The 22308-nt window shown below is 44.0% G+C and overlaps 1 long non-coding RNA gene across 5 annotated transcripts; it reads left to right on the top strand.

The window, feature by feature from the left end:
- The first annotated feature begins 386 nt into the window (after positions 1-386).
- On the top strand, positions 387-20542 carry Gm34087. Of its 5 annotated transcripts, none has more exons than XR_873828.2 (6): positions 387-573; positions 5891-5945; positions 14387-14588; positions 15641-15720; positions 18443-18513; positions 20464-20542. It is a non-coding gene; the product is annotated as a predicted gene, 34087 (long non-coding RNA). The 5 variants fall into 5 exon arrangements; XR_001781024.2 differs by lacking the exon at positions 20464-20542 and adding an exon at positions 19776-20206; XR_001781025.2 differs by lacking the exon at positions 14387-14588.
- Positions 20543-22308: the final 1766 nt, after the last annotated feature.

Raw genomic sequence — 22308 nt, 5'->3', positions numbered from 1 at the left:
TCGAAATCAGAAATCCGCCTGCCTCTGCCTCTCGAGTGCTGGGATTAAAGGTGTGCGCCACCACGCCCGGCCACAATTTTCTTAAAAACCTCTTTAAGCAAGGTATTTTACATGTAAAGGACTCCAACTTGACATGATTTGATTATATCTTGGGCACTGTAAAAATGCCTCGTGTGAATAAAAGTAATAAAGATACATAAGTCATCTCCGTCTTTGTGTGATAGAGCAAATGGTACATTCATAGTTTTACAGTGAGGACTAAGTAATGTAATAGATAAGAAATGTTGGGGAACTCTGGTAAGGGCCACTTCTGTCATCACTGCTGTTTCCACTGATACCATTGTTACCTCACAGTCTATATTTAGTCACTTAATGGACAAATTAGCCTAACACACAGCGAGTCAGGAACATTGGAAATCATCACAAAGAAAGACAGAGGTCCCCTGTGTGACCCTAAGATATCCGAGTCCAGGGAACTACTCAGAATTTCATTGACACCTACCCCTCTGTTCTTCTTCCATTGAGGAAGTCAAAAGATCTCCAGTTCCATTTGTGAGACACCACCAGGCCCTGGTAAGCCAACCAGCACCAGATCTCAAGAAACTCTCTGTAGGAGTTCGATGTGCTCAGAAAAAGAAATGCTTTTCTTAAAGCTAAATTGAATGAGAAGCTGTAATTCCAATCCTTTACCCTGGAAGAAGGCTGAGTCAGGCATGAGAGCAAACTGCTTTCTTTGATGACAAAGACCCGGGTTATGGTGATTCCTTGAGTATGGGCTATTTATCAAGCCATCTCAAAGACCTGGTCCTCCTGGGTCTGTTCCCAGTAGCTCAACACTCAATGCAGACAAATACCTAAGAAGTGATCTTTGGGAACAATTCAGTGAGTGGAAGCTTCCTGGGTGGGCTGGGGTGGTGGTAAACTTTGATCCATATTCAGACTGGTCTGGAGTGTATTATGGATGTTGGCTCTGCGTCTTTCTATACATACTCAAAACTGTCTCCCTACCCACATATGTCTTAAAAGATTTTTCAGGAAATGTTCTCCCTGTTCTTTTCTTTCCACCTTTCATCTTAAGCACAATATTAGGATAAGGGTAAATAGTTCATGCAGGCAAAAATCAATCAGATTTACTCTCCATGGGACTAATGACCGGGACCCAGACACTGGGCTGGCTGTCTCAGAGAAGAAGAAGCAGAAAGTCATGCAGACTTGGGGGATGGGGTGGCTTTCTGCGGAGGTGAAGGGTGTTAGAGCATACATGCAAATGCATGAAAGGAGTCTGCAGGTAAAGGGGAGCTGAAGTGATATGAATATGATCACTCGATGGACTCTTCCAGTGATTTTCCATTTCCCATGAGGCATTGCTGCCTTTCCTGTGGCTGTTTCTGTGGGATCCATTTGTATCCTCACAGTAAACTCACTTGGGCATCCTTGAAAGGATTTTTTTCTAGAAACCAAAGCTCTGTCACTAAAACATCCCTGGCCACACTGGTATTTTTTTTTAACTCACCCTCTCCCGTCCCTGTAGATGCCACAGTCCCCTTCTAGCTCGGGGAGTGTCCAGGGTATGCTGGTGACTAGTAAGGACTGAGAAAGAGACAGACACAGAAACCCCTGTGAAGTAAACAATGACTAACACTACAGAGAAGATCAAAGTTCTCTCCTCCCTAAACAAGAAGGTGGAGCACTCTGCCTTGAAGGCATCTGCTGTCTTTATTCATCACCTAGATGGGTCATCAGTTATTTCATAAATACTTGGAGCAAGAAATAAAGGTGTCCCTGGTGCCCAGCCTCACCCCTTTACTGCAAGAGAAAGACTGATAAAAACTGACCCAAGCATGTGAATGCATGTGCTCGAGAGCACACACACACACACACACACACACACACACACACACACACACACACACACACACTTTTAACTGCTTTAATAGATAACAAATTCCTATGGCATTTAAACCAGTCATTGTCGGTAACTAATAAGAAAATCTTCCTGAATAGCTGGTGGAAACACATCAATATACAATTCTAGAAAGGAGCTAGATACCAAGAGACAGGGGTGGATTTAATATGGCAAAGAAAAGGCGCTGTCTGTGTGTATGAGGTTTACTTTGTTTGTTTTTAAATAACCCTACATGTAAAGAGCTGTCCTTTAAAGATGACTTTATTAGGAAGCTCTTTGAGCTTGAAATTAGAGGTGGGGTTGTTTTTTGGTTTGTTTGTGTTTGGTGGTTTTTTTAATTAGGAGGAAATGTGAGGCGGGTGTGTAAGTAGAAGCATCAAGTAAGAAAGAGGATGAAGAGGTGTGGAGCTTTGGGGGGGGGGGTAGCACTTGTATATGGAGATAAAAGAAAAGGGAGGAGAACCACACAGTCACAGTTAAAGAATGAAAAACAAACAAAAAAACAGGAATGATTTCAAATCAACCAGCAAGATGACAGAATCAGAGCTATTGGGCTGCTCGGCCTCAACAGAATTGTTAGTAGCCCTGGTCCTTAAGTGGTTCTCACCAGAAGCAAGCCGAGCATCTCTTCCCATCATCAACATTCTCGGGCAACTCAGGGCTGAACACCTAAATTCCATGGGCAACCCTTTTAGAAAATACAGTTAGAAAGAGAGGAACGTAGAGGAGATAAAAGAACGGAGATCTGAGCCCTCCAGAGCTGGACATGAAAGCAAGCAGACACTGCAGACACCAGCAGACCTCAAGGTCTCTCCAGAGCTCCTGCACATCTTTTTTTTGTTGTTGTTGTTGTTTTGTTTTGTTTTGTTTTGTTTTTCGAGACAGGGTTTCTCTGTGTAGCCCTGGCTGTCCTGGAACTCATTTTGTAGACCAGGCTGGCCTCGAACTCAGAAATCCGCCTGCCTCTGCCTCCCAAGTGCAGGGATTAAAGGCATGCGCCACCACGCCCAGCTGCTCCTGTACATCTTAAAGCTGTAAGTTGAAGACTGCATTGGCTGCTTTCTCTGAGTCCTGTTCTTAATGAGATTATTAACAGTGACCACAAGGAACTCTGAATTTGCCTACGGGATGTGATTTTTATCTCTTGCTTACTATGCTACAAGGCTCCTACATCTTACTCAGTGTCAAGAAACCAGGCCTCCTGACCAACAATGTCCCAGTAATCTAGGATTTGACATTGGTTGATTCCATTTCTACCATCGTCTTGGGCAGAAGGCCAGAAACTGGCATTTTCTTGCCCAAGTTCAGAAGAACCCTTTTGGTTCTCAGTTGGATTTTCTCCCAAGAACTTAGTTCTGGTTGTCTCTGAATGACAAGAGCTGGTGGTCTGCATTGGCTTCAGAGCACATCTTTCAAGCCACATGTCTGCTCTGTGTGGCACCACAGTCTGTTACCCATGCTGTCCCGCCCCACTATGGTCTATGGTTTCTTCTTTAACTATGGTCCACGAAGGTTCCCTTTATCCCATTTGGATTAATAAGGATTTAAAAACAGTTCTTAAAAGCAGCCCTGTTGTTTGCTAATTTACAGTGCTGGGGTTGAGCCCAGGGTCTCCTGCCTATGAGGCAAGTTTCTGCTAAGCTACTTAGCCCTTAAAGTGGTTTGATACCTGAAGATTAGAGTGGAGTCCCCACAGAACCTCAGCCCATTGTCTTGGCTGAAAGCCCTCCTTTGCTAGTAAGGGACAACAGATCTGGGTTTCAGATCTAGATATGCTACATCTGAAATTATGCATAATGGTTTCTTTTGTTACAGCACATTTCTTCCAGAACCACTCTATAAACCACCCTTATCCAAAGTGAGTTCCAACAAATGGGAGATAGAGGCAAGCTTGCAGAATTACTAGCTGCAAAGTCACTGTCTGATAAAGCTACACACTGGAGAAGGTTTGCAAAAATGGAGCGAAGCCCTGAGGTGCTGGGATATCCAGGGCCTGCTCCCGACCACCTGAACTCCTCTCTGGAGTCAGATCGACCCTCACAGAACCCCCCCTGTGTGTAGAGGGGTCTGGTCCCACTTGGCACGTCCCACGCTGTTCTCGGCCATTGCAGGAAGGAAGGGCAGACACTCTTCATTTCCATGTCTTCTTATGCTCACACCCACCTGCCTGCTCCCACGCCCAATGTGAGGCCAGCAAGCCAATGCTGAGAACACGAGTCTTTAGATCAAGAAGGGAGTTGTGGAAACTAGCATGTTTTGAGAGGTTGGCAGAAGAACTAAGGAGGACCCTAAGTGCTCCAAGAAAAAGAGAACTTTTGACTCCACACTGCTGTGAGCCTCAGATAGGTTGCCATGTTTGTTTTATGCAGACCTTCCACGCACCAGCCATTGCTTTCCTATGTTCTCCTTTCCCCTAATGCTAACTGCTACTATGCAAGTGTTGAGTATTGATTGACTATTGACTATACTCTAACAAGTTAGTTAACTGACTCGCCTGGAAAATGGAGTGTTTGGTTGGCTAAGTTTCCTGTTTTGAAATAATACAGGTTAGAACCTTCCTTTGAAGTTCTTTTTTATGCATGTGTAGATAGGCTGGTTAGCTTAACAAGCACGTGTCAAGTACAAAATTGTCAGAGCAGGGACAAGGACACAAGCTTGAGTCCTCACCAAGTTCCCACATCTTGCTGCCTGTGTGATCTCAGGGCAGTTACCTAACCCTTGAACCTCAGTTCCACCATCTGGAGATTGGGCGTAATAAACCCCACTATCTGGTACTGTTGTGAGGATGATATGCGATCATGGATGAGAAGTCCTTGGCACAGGTCCCATTGGGGAGCTCGCACTTCACAACTCGCTCCCATTATTGCTATTAACATTGTGAAACTGAAACTGTCTTGGGCTCTCACGGCATGACAGATCCAGGATGGACTCACAGCAACCCACGGCCCAAGTCATTTGGCAAAGGTGTGGCTGGAAAGAGAAAGCAATTATTGGCTTGTGGTTTTGCCCAAGAGAAAACAGATAAATACAAACTGGGGCCTGGGCACCTGGGCTGTTGGTTGCGCTGTGTTTGAGTCTGTGCCCTGATGTGGCTGTGGTTATTCGTGGACAGAGAATTCCTTGTCCCTATCAGATATACATACTCGAGAGGTTCAATTTAAGAGCCACCCACTCTCTGGACTGGCTGTTGTAATCCAACAGCTGGAGCCAAGATTGTCTTTCTGAGTGATTATATCCTGGGAGGGAGAATCATGGCCCGGAGTCCAGCTAAGGAGATTTAGAGACCCTTGTCATCTAGAGAATTCCAGCTAATGAACCCTCATGCAGCAGGAAGTAATTTCGGTAGACATTCATTCTTTAGAAACGCCACCCCCTCGCCTGGCCTCTGCAGGCCACCCTCTAGAGCCCCTCTCTGGTTTCCCACACACAGTGTTTCTTCCTCTGGGCACCACTTCTCAGGAGACTGGGGGTGGGGTTGGGGGGAGAGACTGGTCTTCCAAGGTTACCGAACTTATCTCTTTTCCCTCGCTATGCAAACAACTGTGTGAAGGCCACCCAGATTCTGCAATTAAAAACTCACAGACAAGGGTACAGGCCAAGGCTGTTTCATATTCTGCCAAGCCAGGGCTCAAGTTGCCTCTGTGGGAGAACGCCCCAGCCATTAGGAACCAAGCCTGCCTGGCCCGGGAACTAGACACTAAGGTCCTCGTCACTTCTCTCGCCTCTGAGCAGTGCTCTGGACCCAGGCAGTGTCTGCTTGAGAAGCACAAGTGGAAAGAGCTTTGGCATTAACAACAGAGACCTACACAGAAAAACCCAATGGCTGTGGTTCTCAGGATACCGCCTGGACCAGTAGCCACCATATTACCTGGGAAACTGTTAGAAGTACAAACACTTGGTGCTCACCCCTCTTCTACCTACTGATTCAGAAACTCTGAGAAGAGATGCAGCAAGCTTCTAAAATCCTTCTTGTTTTTAAACCAGGTGCTGAAAAACTCTGAGAAGTGCTGGTAGTAGAGATGAAGGGAACCATTACAAGGTCAGATTTTAAGAGAACCTAAGATATGTTAATCAGGCATGCTTGTCTCCATTTGTCTCCTGATGTCTGCCTCATGACCTCAGAAAGGAAGGGCAAAACCAGGCATGGTGGCACATGCCTTTAATCTCAGCATTTGGGAGGCAGAGGCAGGTGGAACCCTGTGAGTTCAAAGCCAACCTGGTTGGTGTTCAAGAAAGAATCCCAGGACAGTCAAGAGTTACACAGTGAGATCTAGTGAGACCCTGTCCTCTGGAGTTGAGGAGAGAAGGGGGAGGAGGAGGAGGAGGGGGAGGGGGAGGGGGAGGGGGAGGGGGAGGGAGGAGAGGGTAAGGGAAAGAAGAGGAAAGAGAAGAAGAAGAGGAGGAGGAAAGCGAAGAAGAGGGAGCTGGTGAGATGGCTCAGTGGGTAAGAGCACCCGACTGCTCTTCCCAAGGTCTGGAGTTCAAATCCCAGCAACCACATGGTGGCTCACAACCATCTGTAACAAGATCTGATGCCCTCTTCTGGAGTGTCTGAAGACAGCTACAGTGTATTTACATATAATAAATAAATAAATCTTTTAAAAAAAAAGAGAATAAGAGGAGGAAGTGGGGGAGAGGGAGGGGAAAGGAAGGGAAGGGAAATGAAAGTGTAGAGGTACGCTGAAGGCTAGACAGAATAAATATTCAAGAGAAACATACCTAGGCCTATATGAATGATATATAGAACATACTCATCTGTCCTTCTATTAATTTTATCAATCCATTTAAAACGTTTCTATTATTTATCCTCTAAAAAGCCATCTTCATGTACTGGATTCTGACAAATGAGGATGATCTGAGAAAGCCAGGCATAGAGAGGGAAACAGAAGGATTTTCAGTACTGATGGTTGGAACTGGACCTCACCAGGTCTCCATGAGAGAACCAAACAAGGTGAGCTGCGTAAGGTGGGAGTGAGAAGTAGCGAAAGAGAGAAGAGAGGGAAGGGCGAGCCTGTCCATATTCACCCCACCATCTGGAGGGCTAGGAGCAAAAGGTCAAGGGAAGACACTTACACCATGAAACAAAACAAGAAAATGGAACAAGGTCTATTAAAGTCTATTAAGCTGTAAGACAGTCTCCAACTTTGATGAGTAAATTTGTTTAGCAACTTGGAAAGCCATAGTTGGAAAATTCAGTATTCCTGGACTCCTCAGAATTCTAGAGTGCCAAGAGGCAAGAGAAGAGGCCAGTTGTTCTAGTCTGGCCCATGGTCTACTCCTTTCTTCTAGCTAACTTGGTCCCACCATGAGGGGCTCTACTCACATGCGTGGATAAGCCATTCCAGAGTTAGCTGTATCCACGACACTTAGGAACAGTCCCCCTGCTCTACTGCTCAGCCCTACAAAGGACACACAAGAAGCTAGAGCCACAGGCAGGTGTTAGACGTAGACTATTTGAGGCAGGGAATCTTGGAGTCTTGGCTTTTTGGAGTATGGTGTTGTGGGAGAGCTGAACCTAACTGGTCATATTTGGGGTCTGTGGAACATTCAGCCCATGGGGAAAACATAACGATGAGCAAGACTTTAGAAATCCTAGGTGGCTTCTGCTATTACCTATATCTAGAACTAATAATTCTTCCTCTGGATTAGCATCAGCAATACACAGCAGTGCCTAGGCTCCAAGTTCTGGCTTTTTTCCTCCCCACACATTACAGGGCTGAACAGTAAACAGCAAAACTGAAAAATAAACATGAAAACAATGGGCCATAGTGACCTTCACAAAGGCAGTTTTTGTGTTACCAGAAGCTAAGCCAAGGAACAACCATCTCATACATGCTGGATTTTTCTCTGGGAATACAAAGAGGTTAGGTTAAACTACTCACTGCTGAGCCCTATGCTCGTGGGAAAAAGCCATCCAGAAAAGCATTCCAGCCTTTCAAAATTGTGCCTTCAACTATCAGTTTTTGGAGAGGGGAAAAAATGACTTTCTAGGATAAAAATCAACAAAGTGAATCACAGTGGGAAATTATTCAAAAAAAAAAAACAGTGAGAAATATAAATAAAAGCCAGCTGGGAGACAGGTATGTCCCAAACACGACAGATGCAGCCATATTACACAAAAACTTCTACACACATATTTTAAAGGGCTGGGGAGATGATTCACACAGCAAAGAAGCCATACAAGCCAGAGGCCCTGCATTCGGATCCCTAGTACCATGAGAAGATGGGTGCGGCAGTATGTGTGATACCAAGGGCTAGGGATGCAGAGGCTGTTGGGTCTGGGAGCTCGTCAGGAGCCGGCTTAACTGAATTGGTTCAGGAAGAGACTGTGTCTCAGAAGATTCAATGAAAAGTAATTGAGAAAGGTACCCAACCTCTGGGATCCACATGTCCACACACGCACATGCAATAGCACCTGCATAAACATGTGCACACACTCAGAGGAACATGCACACACATATTTGTTTTTAAAGTTCTAAGTTTAGAAAAAAAGAAAGAAAGAAAGAAAGAAAGAAAGAAAGAAAGAAAGAAAGAAAGAAAGAAAGAAAAATGGCAGTGACCAAAACTATGTTTGAATATTCAAAAGAAGGTAAGATAAAGATAAGATTATGTTAATTCGTATGACCTTTCTAGAATTAGCTATGCCAAAAAAAAATATGTTAAGAGGATTTTTTAAATGTCATAACCTGAACTGTGGCAATTCTTACCTAGGAGTACATTAGAAATGTCAAAATATGCTGATATAAAGTAAAGAAACGAGCTTCGCAGCATTATCTGGGATGAAATTTTAGGAGCAAACCTGGGGTGGAGATACAGCTCATGAGAAAGCATGCAAGGCCCCAGGTTCAGTCCTCTGCATCAAAAATACACAAGCAATATTTTTCCTGTTCCAGAGTCTTATCTGTGTTCCAGATCTCACTGTGACTCTGTACCTTAGAGTGTCATACATTCCATTCTTCTATTGTATGTATTGAAAACCTCTCTTTATCTACTACATGCATTTGTATCTATATATATTTGTGTGTATATGCCTGTATCTATATCTATATATTTTTATTTACAAAATGTTTAGCACCTTTTAAAAACTTGTCTTATAATTTCATACATGTGTATAATACATCCCCTACCCCACCACTAGTTTCTCCCCCACCCCTAACTTCATTTGCTTCCTTTTGAGCCCACACTATTCAAGTTCTCCCCTCCTCTGGACTAGCAGACTCCAGTTTCCTCTGCTGGGCTCCCATTTTCCAGTCCCCTCCTGTTCGCTGATTGGCCCCCTCCATACTGTCAAGTCCTTGACTACCCCAGAACTCTGCCCTGGCCCCCTTGCTCTTGTAGGTGCATCAACACTCCACTCTGCTCTTTCTTTGGCAGCCAGGACACCTCACTCCTGTTTGCCCACTTACATCAGTGTCTGCTCTCCATTAACTGATGAATCACCTTTTGAGGAGGAGACCATCTTGGGGGGAGGGCAGTCAGTTCATCGTAATTATTTCCTCCTGGGATCGCATCCAAGTCCATGGCTTCTGATGACTTTTACATTATATTTTATCCATATCTCAAACCTTCCCTGAGGCCCAGTCTTGGGGAATATAGCCAGCCATCTGCCCCACACGACGTTTTTGGGCTCCAGGCATCATGAGTGCTACTTACCCAAAGAGAATGTCTTGCATGGTACCCCATACCTGGAATCCCAGCATTCAGGAAGCTGAGCAATTAGATTGATTGCTAGCTCTAGATCAACCTTCACTACATAGTAAGGATTGGGGGGGAGGGGAGTCTTGACTCCATCCCCTCTCCAATACACTGAGATTTCTTCTACCTTCTCCATGTCCTTCATTAGGATCAGCCATCTGCTATTTGTCATTCAGATGGCATCATTGCATGGTCGTCTTGGTTCTTCATATTTCTCAACCTCAACATCTAACCAACAAATATCAGTTGCCACCTGCAAACTCTATCTTACCCTGGACGACTTTCTTCTCTCTGCATTGCCCCTCCCACCACCTTGTTCTCAGCCCCTCCTGACTTAATAAATGGCTTCCCAAATGATATCCCTACTGCTATACCCCCCTCAACCTTTCTTTGGTCCATACCAGGATTTCAATGAAATAACATGATGGCTGACAACTTGAATTTAAATAGTGTAGAAATCCTCGCAATAGCGTCCAGGACGTGCATGCCCCTTTCCTGCCTTGTGGTCTGACTTTATCTGACATCTAACACTTGCGTGCTCATACTATTTCTGCATGTTTTGATCCTGCATGATTCTGGAACACAGACTTACACACAGATCGTGTTGTTATATTCAGTGCAGTCAACCGTAAGAGACTAGATGGAAGCTTCAAAGGACAAGAAATCATTAATTTTTAAACACATTAAATGAGTTTATTTGAATGCATCTCAATTTTGGCAACTTCCCTCACATATCCTATTAGTTAGAAAACATCTTTTGGCTGAAATAGCAATCACATAAATAATAGTTATTTTCTCTTACGTAGCATGACGATCTGAGGTCCATCATTCAGGGAGGACAGATATTCACATGCCACCATCTAGGCCCTGGGGTTCCTCCTAATTTTCTCACCTCTACCTTATATGGAGGCTCTTAACTCAGAGTCATTTCCTTTTTTTAAAAGATTGATTTATTATTATTATTATTATTATTATTATTATTATTATTATTATTATATCTAAGTACACTGTAGCTGTCTTCAGATACACCAGAAGAGAGAGTCAGATCTCATTACAGATGGTTGTGAGCCACCATGTGGTTTCTGGGATTTGAACTCAGGACCTTTGGAAGAGAAGTCAGTGCTCTTACCTGCTGGACCATCTCTCCAGCCCTCAGCGTCATTTCCTGATCTGAGAACAGCTGTTGTAATTCTGGTGAGCATATCCCTGTTCCAGAAGAGAGGGGAAATTGTTGGAATTCTATTTGAGACTCTTGAAAGGGGAAACATGATAGATTATCTTCCCGTGATATCTGACAAATAATTTCTTGGAAATGAAGATAGGGAAATTGGATTGATGGAAAAATAAATGTGTCCATTCTACCGCCAAGGATAAAGGAATCTGGACTTCAGAGAAGGAAGAAAGAACGCTAGCACTGTCAGTATCTTTACTGAATACTAAACACTTTAGCCATCAAATCTTAATATTCCCCTAGGATAAAAGTGTGAGGTGGGGTGAATTGTGTCCCTTCTATAATCTTGTTGAAAACCCTCTTTCCCAACCCATTCTTCAGAATATGACTGGATTTCAAGAAAGGGCCTTAGAAGCTACTTAGAAGAAGCTCCTGTTATGGGTGAATGAGATAGATTAATGTATAGGCTCATGTACTGAATATTTGTTTCCTATCTAATTATGCTTTCTCAGAAGGCATGAAACCCTTAGGAGGTAGAGCCTCATTAGAGGAAATACATCATTAAGGGTGGGTTTTGAGTTTTTACAGCCTGACCCCACTTCCTGTTGTCTTTCTCTGCTTCTGTCTGTTTTCTTCCTCTGTTTGCTGTATGTCCATGACATTCGATCTGCTTCCCAATGGCCGTGCCTGCCTCATATCTCTGTCGCCATGACTGTATCCCCTAGAACTCTAAGTAGCTTTTGGTCATGGTTATTTTACTAAAGCAACAGAAAAGTAACTAAATCAGCCCCTAAGCCAGCATGACCAGTGTTATAGGAAGATGTTAGGACACAGACACACAGAGGGCAGTCCGTGTGAGGGCACACGGAGAAGAAAGCTATTAGCCAAGGAAAGAGGCCTCAGAAGAAACTCAACGTCACCAACATCTCAAGTGTAGACTACCAGACCCCAGAAACATGAGGAAATGAATTATATTCCTTAAGCCACTCAGTCCATTCTGCTTTGTTAGCCCTAACTGACTAACACACGTGATTCAACATATTTTTCCAATAAAGACACCCACACTCCAAGAAGGTAACTTAACCAAGATCACAAGTCAGGTGTGGCAATTCCATGATCCATCCCCAAGTCAAAAGTCTGTGCCTTCCCCCATTTTCCAGATTATTCTTTTCTGCACAGGGCCCTTTTCTGACTGATGGAAATGAACTTCCTCCAAGATTTAAAAGATCTATGTGTCCTCTTCATATGTTCTCATTAAAACAGGGATGCAAGAAGTACCAATCAGGATTAGGATAAGAATGTTTCAGGCTCAACTTCTAAAATCCAACTAAAACAAGATGGCAGTGGAAACCACTCGCTGACATGTCACACGTTTAGGAATATTTTAGTTTAGGAATATTTTAAACAAAGTAATTTGTCAAGCCAGATGGAAGCTGATCAACAGCATAATCCCAGTTAGCAAAACTGTAACTTTTTAAGGGAATTTTAATCTTTTGAGTTCTGACATACTGTTTACAGATCTCAGTTATTTTGAAGTTGCCAGTTCTATGCAAAATTAGTCAGGCACTGGGGAAGCATCACTGTTTTCTTGCCTTAGACTACCTTCTTGTTAGAGTTTCCATGTGATGCAGTCCCCAGAAGGGCCACGTGATGAAGGACATTGAGAGTCAGTTGTATCACAAGGACATTAACTTCATCCTGGGTCAATATGTACACAGAGAATAGGCTACCAGGAGGAAGAGCTTGCCTGGATGAAGTGGGCCTCTTGGGGTGCAGATCTGAGTAAATCTTGTCCCCACTGGCTCATGCATATTCTCTCTCCCTCCCCATTCCCCCTCTCCTCCTCTCCCCTCTCTCTCCCTTACCCTCTCTCCCTTCCCCCTCCCCCTCCCCCCCCCAATTCTTCTTGGTTGCTGGAAGGTCAATTGCCTTCCTCTATTATAGATGCCATTCATGGGTATTTTCATTATCCAAGGTCCCAAAGCATTGAAATCAGCCAGCCTGGAATCAAACCCTCAAAACCATGCACGATCCATAATGAACTTTTTTCCCCTCTAAGTTGACTTATCTCAGGTGTTTTGTCACAGGAACAAAAATGAACTCATCTGTGCTCTTGTTGGTCTATGACTCATTGTCTTGATAAATTAACATTTCTAGGTAGCTTGCTTTCCTGCAGGTAATCAGGGTTTTGGTTCATTTTAAATGAATGGTTGTATGTACATAAAGATAAAAGTTGTCAAAACAAAGAACTGATTTTTTTGATTAGCAAAATATTATATTTGGTTTATATTTTAAATGAAAAGGTATAAACCAGAATATTTGATAATAAGGGAGCAAGGAGAAATTAAAGCAAAGAACAGCATGCATTTAAAATAAATCAAAACTTTGATAATTTTTTTAAATGCCAGCATCTTGTAATTCAACACATCCATCATACTTCAGCTGAAAAAGATGAAGAGATGCTCAGACTGAAGAGATGCTCAGACTGAAGAGATGCTTGCTAAGTTTAGTTGCTTCGGGAGGAGCTCTCACCACAGGGCTCCTTAGAAAGCATTCATGACTCTCCTGCTTGATTTGGCACAGAGAGAAAACAGGACAGCAGTGGACAGCAGTGTGGTTATCACAAACAGACCTGGGATTGCCAGATCAGGGTTGGTGGACAGTCCCCATTGCTGCAGTTATTCCCCACAAACAACATTCATTCATGTGAGATGCCACTTGACACTCAAGACACATAAAACAAAATGTATGACTGATTCAGACTCCGCCGTCATGGAGGCAATCACATGGGTTGCCTGCCAGCTGGACACTTGAACAAACCCAAATTGAGTCATGATGACCTTGGGGTCCAGGACATCTTCAGTGTGGAATCTCAAAAGTTTGAGTAGTTAAGAAAAAGGGTTGGAGCAGGAAGTGTCTTGTGACCTGGGGGACAATCTCTCTAGAAGTCCAAAGAACTGTTTAATGATTCAGAGTAAATAAGACTCCACCTCCAAAGAACAGAAAACACAATTTTTTTTAAACTGTGAGCTTTAGCTATCTGATGGACACAATCTTCTGAGACTGCTTTCAGATTTTTGAAGAGGATAGTAAATTACAGGGGTGTTGTAGACAATGGGAGCAAGAGCAACAAGCCAGCTAATGAATGGAAATTACCAGACAAGATGTTAGTCTACTCTGTACCAAGAATGGAGAGAGAAGGTTACACAGCAAGCCAACATACAAGGCATGGGACAAACCCAATGAGACGCACTTCCTTTTCCTGAAGAGAACAAAGTGCCATTAAAGACTTGAAGCCTTTATTCAAAAGTGCACATTGATTGGGAAAACAGATACACACGTGGATATACTTTGAATTCAAGACCATGGAAACCCATACACATTTTTGGTATATACAGTTACAGTCAAGACAAAAATAAATTGGATTATCACAGTTTCTCATGCCACTAAATCACACACTGTAAGAGAGTCAAATTTTGACAAATGATTAGAACAAATAAGGTTACTTGATACGTGATGGGTGATAAAATAAGCCATCCCGCTCCCTCCAAAAAGGCTTTTTTTAAAATCTCTCTCTCTCTCTCTCTCTCTCTCTCTCTCTCTCTCTCTCTCAGACAATATGGAAAAGTAAACTCCATTCTGGAAAATGTTGGGAAGTGAGAGGGAAATTGAAGGCTGAGAATCTGATATCAAAACACCAAGAACCTGGAGTAGTACAAGGCTGTCAGATCTTCACTGAGAGTCGGATGGAGGAGGCTGGGCACTGAGAGTCAGATGGAGGAAGCTTTGGCACTGCTAAAGTGAAGGAGAGAATGGGTTGGTGCCTTCCATCATTCACCTTTTGCTTTGCCGCACATTCCCTAGGGCAGGTCATAGCTGACCTAGTCAACCTAGTCCCTCAACCTTCCTCCAGTGCCAAGTCCACTGTGCAAAGCATGGGTAGTGATAGGGTAATGTTACAGACTAGCAGGGGTGAACCTGGAGAACAGGTATGGTGTCCAGCCCCTAAGAACGTCTCCTCAGCCTTCTCCCTTGGATAATATTACCAGTTTCTATCTGCAATTAAGTCAGGGAACCAAAGAGGAACACACACACACACACACACACACACACACACACACACACACACACACCTTATGTAGATGAGTTTCAAGAACCCTTACCACATAACATTTTCTCCCATGCAATGGACTTCATGTGTGATGGGGACTGTTTACCAAAAGAAATCTGTAAGAGCTGTTGGCTGATTGCAACAGTGTGCTATTTCATATAATAAAATGGAAGCAAGAAAGCAATGCCCACCATTGCATTGTGCATATACATCATCATCACCATCACCATCACCTCTGCACTACCCCCAACACCATGCACCAAATCACACCTATCCCGCAAACATAGCACACTATACACACTAATATTCATAGACACACACACACACACACACACACTTCTTGCTTTAAGATTCTGTTTCTATTAATTTGCAGCACACATCAATGACTCTCCTAGCATTTTTAGGCTAATGTATAATTCAGGGACCTAGTACCATGCACTCATAATAGTTAAATAGAATGAAGGAGTCTTAAGTGACTGGGGGGACTGTGCAGCCAGCAGGTAAATGTTGCCTCAGCAATGTGGCTTTGGAAACAAAAGGCAGCACTAACTACAGAACACAGCTCAGCGCCTTCAGCTACTCCCCACGCCACAGAGACACACTTTCAGATCCACTCCCCCTCACATCCTGCTGTAAATCTTTCTGAAGGCTGAGCCTTTACTCCCAGATAATGTGTCTGTCTAGGCAGCTTGCATCAAGTCTTGCTTCGTTAGCAGTTTCTCCGGGCTGTCAACCCTGTTCTCTCTCTGACCCACAGGAGACAGGCAGGTGAACGAACACATTTGACCCACAGTTGGAAGCGGCAACGCGGGCATTCTTCTATTGTGACATCTGCCTGTAAGTTATTCTGATGTCCACAGAGTCAAAGGCAGCTGCGTAGGTTAGAGGGGCCTCAGAAGCCAGTTGGAGGAAGTTCAGGCTCAGAATTGGTACTAGGTAAATAGGAGGCGGGAGCCTGCAGGGGGCAGTCTCCACTGACCTGTGGCCCATTGTGCTCTTGGCTTAGCCAAAATCAATCCGATGCCTCAGCTGCCTCTACACCTACTATCTCAAGGAGGCAGGAAAGGAAAGCCATGTTCCAAGCATCCACACAGAGTTGAGTGGAAGCCTCCTGTAAGCTTTAGGCTTTCTTTCTTGGAAATCGCATCTAAAGGGATACAGATAGAAGTGCTGAGGACCCCACAGCTTTAGCTTCAACCATTTTGTTGGGCTTTCCCAAGATTTGTGTCCAGAATAAGGACAGCATTCCCTTAGGGAAAGCAGCATGCATTGGGGCTCTGAGGACACTTGTCAATGCCAATGTGACTCCTGGTGTTTATCAGGCTTGGGTCTTGCTTCCAGAGAGAAAATGTGGGCCATGTCAAGCAAATGCAAGATCAGAGTAGAGAAGGCTTCGGCTGACTTTAAACCCACACACCCACCTTTACCAGCAGTAGGTTCTTGGGTGCAGCAAATGACCTCAAGGCATCTCAGTTTCACACTTGAAATGGAGACAGTGATAGTACCTGATGGTATTCCTTCTAAGATTCCTCCAGCTCTCTCTCTCTCTCTCTCTCTCTGCCTCTACTTCCTTCTCAATTCCCTTTCCCATGCCCCCAAATAAACTCTATTCTTATACTAGACCTATTGGGTCTAGTATACCCATTGGGTCTAGGTACCTTGGGGGTAGGATGCTTCAGCATGGGCCTGCTGAGGTACCCTCTCCCACCACACCACACCACACCACACCACACCACACCACACCACACCACACCACACTCTACAAAACATATCCTTGGTTTTATAAAACATTTGATTTAGTGTCACGACTCAGATTTACAAACTCGCAGGTTCACATTTCCCACCTTTGCTACAAGCACTTTCCAGACATCGGATTGCTTGACCTATCCATCCAAATACCAGCAAATTGGTAAGCTCCCCCACCACACACACACACACACACACACACACACACACACACACCACTAGTCAGCTTAAACGACCCCTGGTCCCAAGGGAAGGCAGTTGGGCTCACAGCCACCCCCTGCTGTACTTGGGGACAAAGATATTCAGAGTCATGACCCTCTTCCCTGACTCTTCATCCTAGAACCTCTTTCCTTGGGTGAGGTCTCTTTCTCTTCTCAAGACAGTTCCTTTCTAGAGCTATTGGAAAATCCTAGGCCTAGGTAAACCATTCTGCTGCCGCTCATGGCCTAGTTTACCCCATGATGACCTGGTGATCTGGCTTAGATGCTTCCATTCCTAGTTATCATATTTATCCTAATGACACTGGTGTGGGTAATTGATAACTTCTACTCTCATTCAACGGGAATGTCTTCATTGCTACTTCCAGGCTCCCTACTGGGACTCTGGTATTAAAGGCTTCCAAATTCACACCCTAAATTGGGCCCCAATATCCACTAGATAATAACTCTAAATGGCCTCTTAATGGCACTTTGAAAATAAAGTAAACTTTTACAACTCTCACCAGCTGTCTGAAAAATGGAAGGTTTTCAATGTAGGCTTTTCCCACCTTCTCTTCCAATCACTCTCTGCTCCCGTCCCCCCCTCTGCTCTCCAGTTTTTGTTTTAGACTTAACTCACCATGCTCCAGCTGCCCCCTCCCGCCGCCACCACTGCCAGCTGTTTGCTCCAGGGAGCATTCTTAAATTTCTACTTCCTGGGAAATTTTTCTCTCTTGTTTCTTTCCATTCTGGTTTACACCAACTCTAAGCTACCTGTGGTGGGAAAAGCAGCAGCCAAGCGGTGCTGCGCACTGCCCAGACCCGCCATTTCTGTCCTCTGACCCACGAAGAGTCAGACAAGGAGAGATAGACAAAGAGAGAGCTCCTCGAATGTACATAATGCCCTGTCTGCCAGAACAAACAAGCCTATTTGTCTCTTTGTTTATTTGTCTCTGCTGATACAACATATCCATGCTTCTATAGAAAATGCCATTCTGTTCTAAGGTATAGCAAACAAGTGACTTTCCTCCACAGGTAGAGCTATCGCTTCAGTGACATCTGCTAAGGCCAGTCACATGGCCATCTTGATTGCAGTCAGGCTCATGACTATCTGCCATCTTTGTTATGGGCAGTCCCCACTTCACCACCCACTTTAAGAGAACAGACTGACTTAAAAGGTCTCCAAAGACACTTTCCAATTAAGATAAGGTTTTCATATGATTTCTATCCCGACTTGGTAAATAGTTTTATTAACTTAAAGTTTTACAACAGTAAAAAGGTTAAAGATCACTGGTTTAAACATATGTTTAGTCTTGTTTTTGCTACTGTCATTAAGTTACAGTCTAAACTCTTTGTTTGCTAGATATAATCTAGACCAAGTAATTAAAAACAAACACAGATTGTCTGATTCAGATATGCTTAATAAATATTAGTTCTCAGTCTTGTCAAAAATCTACTTTTTAAATGTTTAAGCTTTTTATGACCGACAGACTCCCAAATCCTACAGTGCCCCCTAGATCTCCAAAAAGATGTGGGCACAGTGACAAAAGACTCTACCTGGACTGTGGTATGATAACCACTGAGAAACACTGATCCATTGCCTTGTTTGCTGCCAGGACTCGGCCTACACTGTGGACAAACAGATGAATACCCAGAGAGTTGCATGTCTCATATTGCCTAAGACGAAGTGAGTCATTTCTCCCACATTCCTATTTCACAGGGGAAAGCTCTTCATCTGGGCCTGATGGCCAGACTGACTCTGATAGCCAGACTGACTCTGCCCAAGTTGTGATAGAGACCACAGGGGACCTGAGAGAACTATTTAGGTAGTAGACTATAACCTCTGTCAATTTAATTAATATATGACATCTAGATTATAATTTATTCTTCCCAGATTTCTGGTTACATTGAGAGCTAAGCTAACTGTAGATTAACAGCTAAAAAACCAGACAACTAGCTCCTTATCCCGAGGTAGTCCACCACCATATTAGCTCATTAGTCTATTAGTTAACTAACTAACGCTGCCATATCTCTTATCAAAAAGACAGGTTTGCCTTGCTCATAAGCTTCACAATAATGGATGCACAAGTTCAGATGTAAACTCTCACAGACGTAACCTTCTGTTACTTCCGTATCTAAACTCAGCTTCCAGGGACTCAATGCTTCAGATGTCCTCCCTTTGTTATGCCACTGTCCTGACATTAACCAATAGAGCGCTTACAAATTAGCCTAACTCTACTAAAGCATCCCACTATATGATCTAACTGTATAATCACAACTTCAAATTATGAATTTCCTTTGATTGTCTCCTAACTACAGACTTAAAATGTTTCTCATGCTAAATCTATGCTATCGGCTATCATAGTTACAAATTTAAGTTTCTATTGGTTGTCAGTTAACTATAGACTTAAGGTGTTTCTTATGCTAAGCTATATGATCAACTATCAGATTTTCAAGTTTCCTTTCATTGTCTTTTAAATGTAAATTTTAAAATGTTTCTCATCATGCTACCTTTATGTATATTCAATCTCCTAGACAAAAGGAAGAAGCCCTTGTTCCTCCAGCTCCCCCTAAAGGCTTTTGTCTTCCCTAAGCTCACCTTAGGAAACCTGCGGCTAACAAATTTATCTCTTTTGTAAACTTATAAGCTCCAGGAAACCCACTCAGACCTACCTCTCATGGACCAAATAGACTCCATCCAGATATGAACATCCACCAACTAATAGTCTGAGTTTCTACCTGTTACCTATTCCAGAGGGTGGCATTTCCCTCCTGTTCCCTGGTTTGGGGACTCCCCTCATCTCAACCACCAAGACCTAAGGGTTTCAAATGTACACCTAAGAAAAGTTTTTTCTCCCAAATCTACTTAACTTTATTTTCTTTGTGTGTGTGCGTGTGCGTGTGTGTTTAAGCATCTTAGCAAGTACAGCTTTAAAAATCTACATCCAGGACAGCTCCTGAGAAGCAAGCCACAGATGCTCCAGCCTGCTCTCACAGACACAGACGCTTCTACTGGACCTGCACCTTCCTACCTAAAAATGGTTCCACAGATCTTAGACAGCAAGGAAGCAGCTAACTCTCCTAAGACTGGACCAGCACCCCCACTCCCATTTTCTTAGGTTCCCCAGAGACATGTCACCCCAAAGTCAGCAAGAAGTAGCTAAAGATCACAATGACCCTATTCCTGTTTCACCACCACTTCTTTCTAGATTCTCCTTTTTAAATTAAACTAAAATGGAGGAATGCTGGCATTCCTTGTACGATCCGGCCCAACAGTTACCTAGCAACAACCACATAGGCCTGGCTTGCTATAAAAGGGACTGTTTGGCCTCTCCCTCAATGTCTAACTCTATCTGCCCTTCTGCCCCTTTTCTCTCTCTGATCTCTCTCTCTCTCTCTCTCTCTCTCTCTCTCTCTCTCTCTCTCTCTCTCTGCCTCTACTCCTGTCTCAACTCCCCTTCCCACACCCCCAAATAAACTCTATTGTATACTAAACCCATTATATGACTGGTACGATGCTTCAGCATGGGCCCACTGAGTTACCTCCTCCCACGGCACCATACTGTGCCCTACAGAACATATTCTTGGTTTTATAAAACACATCAATACCCATCAATTATCTCTTTCTTTTTTTCAGATGTGGTGAGATAATACAAATGGATGGATAGCATGATTCTTCAGTCCTCATGTGTAAATAAATTCTAGTATAGCTGCCACTGTTGTGCAGATTGGGACTGGGCACGATCAGCGTTATGATGGGAGTAAACACAAAAAAGGTGAAACCCCTTCCCGTGCTCTGTTCTTCCATCTCCAGCCCCAAAGGGTCATGGAGTCTGCCTCCGTCCAGCTGAATGGCAGCATCCTTCCATGGGTAAGGGCTTCCTGGAACATTTGCTGACCCTCTGGGACATGTCTGACCCTCTGCTCCCTGCTCAGGACTTTGGGGACAGAACACATGTGTCTATTTCTTTCTTGATTCTGCGTCTATTTTTAGAGTCCTAGATAACTACCAAAGTGCAGTTTTGTGCCTCCCTCCCTCCTATCACCTGCTCTTGTGTTTTGTGGCACAAAGGATGCACTATAGGCTCAAGCAAGCTCCACCCCCACCCCTGAGGACAGAAGGCATAGGGAAACACGTCAAAGCACAACAAGTGACCATGGCTGCACCTTACTTGAAGGGAGTTCCCAAGGAGAATCATTTGCCCAGCCAAGGACTCTCTGGACTCACCAGAACACTTTTTATTTAGCGCAGTGAGACCAGGTACCGGTATCCTTCAAAAGCTCCTTAGACATTCTGAAATTCAGAAAGACCCAAAAGAATCAAATGAGCACCCACTTTCTGGAACTCCAGGCTTGCCTCATTGCAGGACTAAGACCAGGAATCCAGCTGAGTCTGACTTGCAGCCACAAGGGACTTTTCCCAGTGTGATGCCCTTAGTTAAGGAGGTGGGGCAGAGGGGTTGAAGGGGAGGGTATCAGGACCACAACAAATGGAGAAAGGAGAGAATTTCTTTGGTAATAAGGCTGGCCCCACCATTCTCGGGCTCCCAAGTGACCTGGACCTTCAGGGGTGCCTATAAATCAGATTGTATAAGCCAGGGCTTGCTTGTGTGTTATACATTACCATAATTTTTTTTTATTTTAGTAAAAAAAACTCTGGCTTTTTTTTTTCAAGTCACAGGACTCCAGCCCTCCTGGCAGGTCCTAAGTGAAACAAATTACTTCTAGAGAGTAAGCTCTATACCCTGGCCTCCTCCCTCATTGAACCCGCAGCTGCCTCTTTGTAAGCCTAAGACTATTGTAAGCTATTGCCCTAGGGGCAACCAAGGGGCTGTGTCTCCCTGCAGGTGTGCCAGGAAGACAGCGGGAGTCTGTAGGAAGCAGAGGTTGGTTGGACCTAGAAGCTGATTCAAGCTACATTATTACAAAAAGTTATTAAGCGATATTCAGTTACAGGATCCTGGGCTAAACAAAGAATGAGGCCCGGGGCAGCCAAAAACCATATGGACCTGGAGGTTGCACACACCTGCATGGGAGCGGGCAGGCCCAGTTAGAAGCCGTCATCAATTCTAGGAAAGCCATAAAGTTTGGACTTGCTTCATGGCACTTTCTAATTAACTGTGTGGTGAGTTTTCTCCACTTTCCTATAAAAGCCGGTGCCCCTCCTCCACCCCTCTCTCTACCTTGTCTCTCTCCCTCATGTCCCAAGACACCTGGGGAAAAGTTTCCCAGGGAAGCTCTCCAGTGGGCCTCAGACCATGGAAGACACTCTAAGCAGGAAGATGGCACTCGTTCTTGTGTGGAGAGAAAAAAAAGAATAGAACAGGCTCTTTGAAAGGCTCTCAAGAGAATCATCCAAAACAAGGAGCCAGCACGGCCTCCCTTAAAGAAGAGGGAGAAGCTACAAGTCACTTGAGCTGATGAAGGGAAGAACATTGGTTTAGCCAATTCTACTTACCCAACAGACTGGATAAACAGAAAG

Source organism: Mus musculus, chromosome 13, assembly GCF_000001635.26.
Source record: "Mus musculus strain C57BL/6J chromosome 13, GRCm38.p6 C57BL/6J".
Classification (NCBI taxonomy): domain Eukaryota; kingdom Metazoa; phylum Chordata; class Mammalia; order Rodentia; family Muridae; genus Mus; species Mus musculus.
This window is presented reverse-complemented; position numbering and strand designations above follow the sequence as displayed.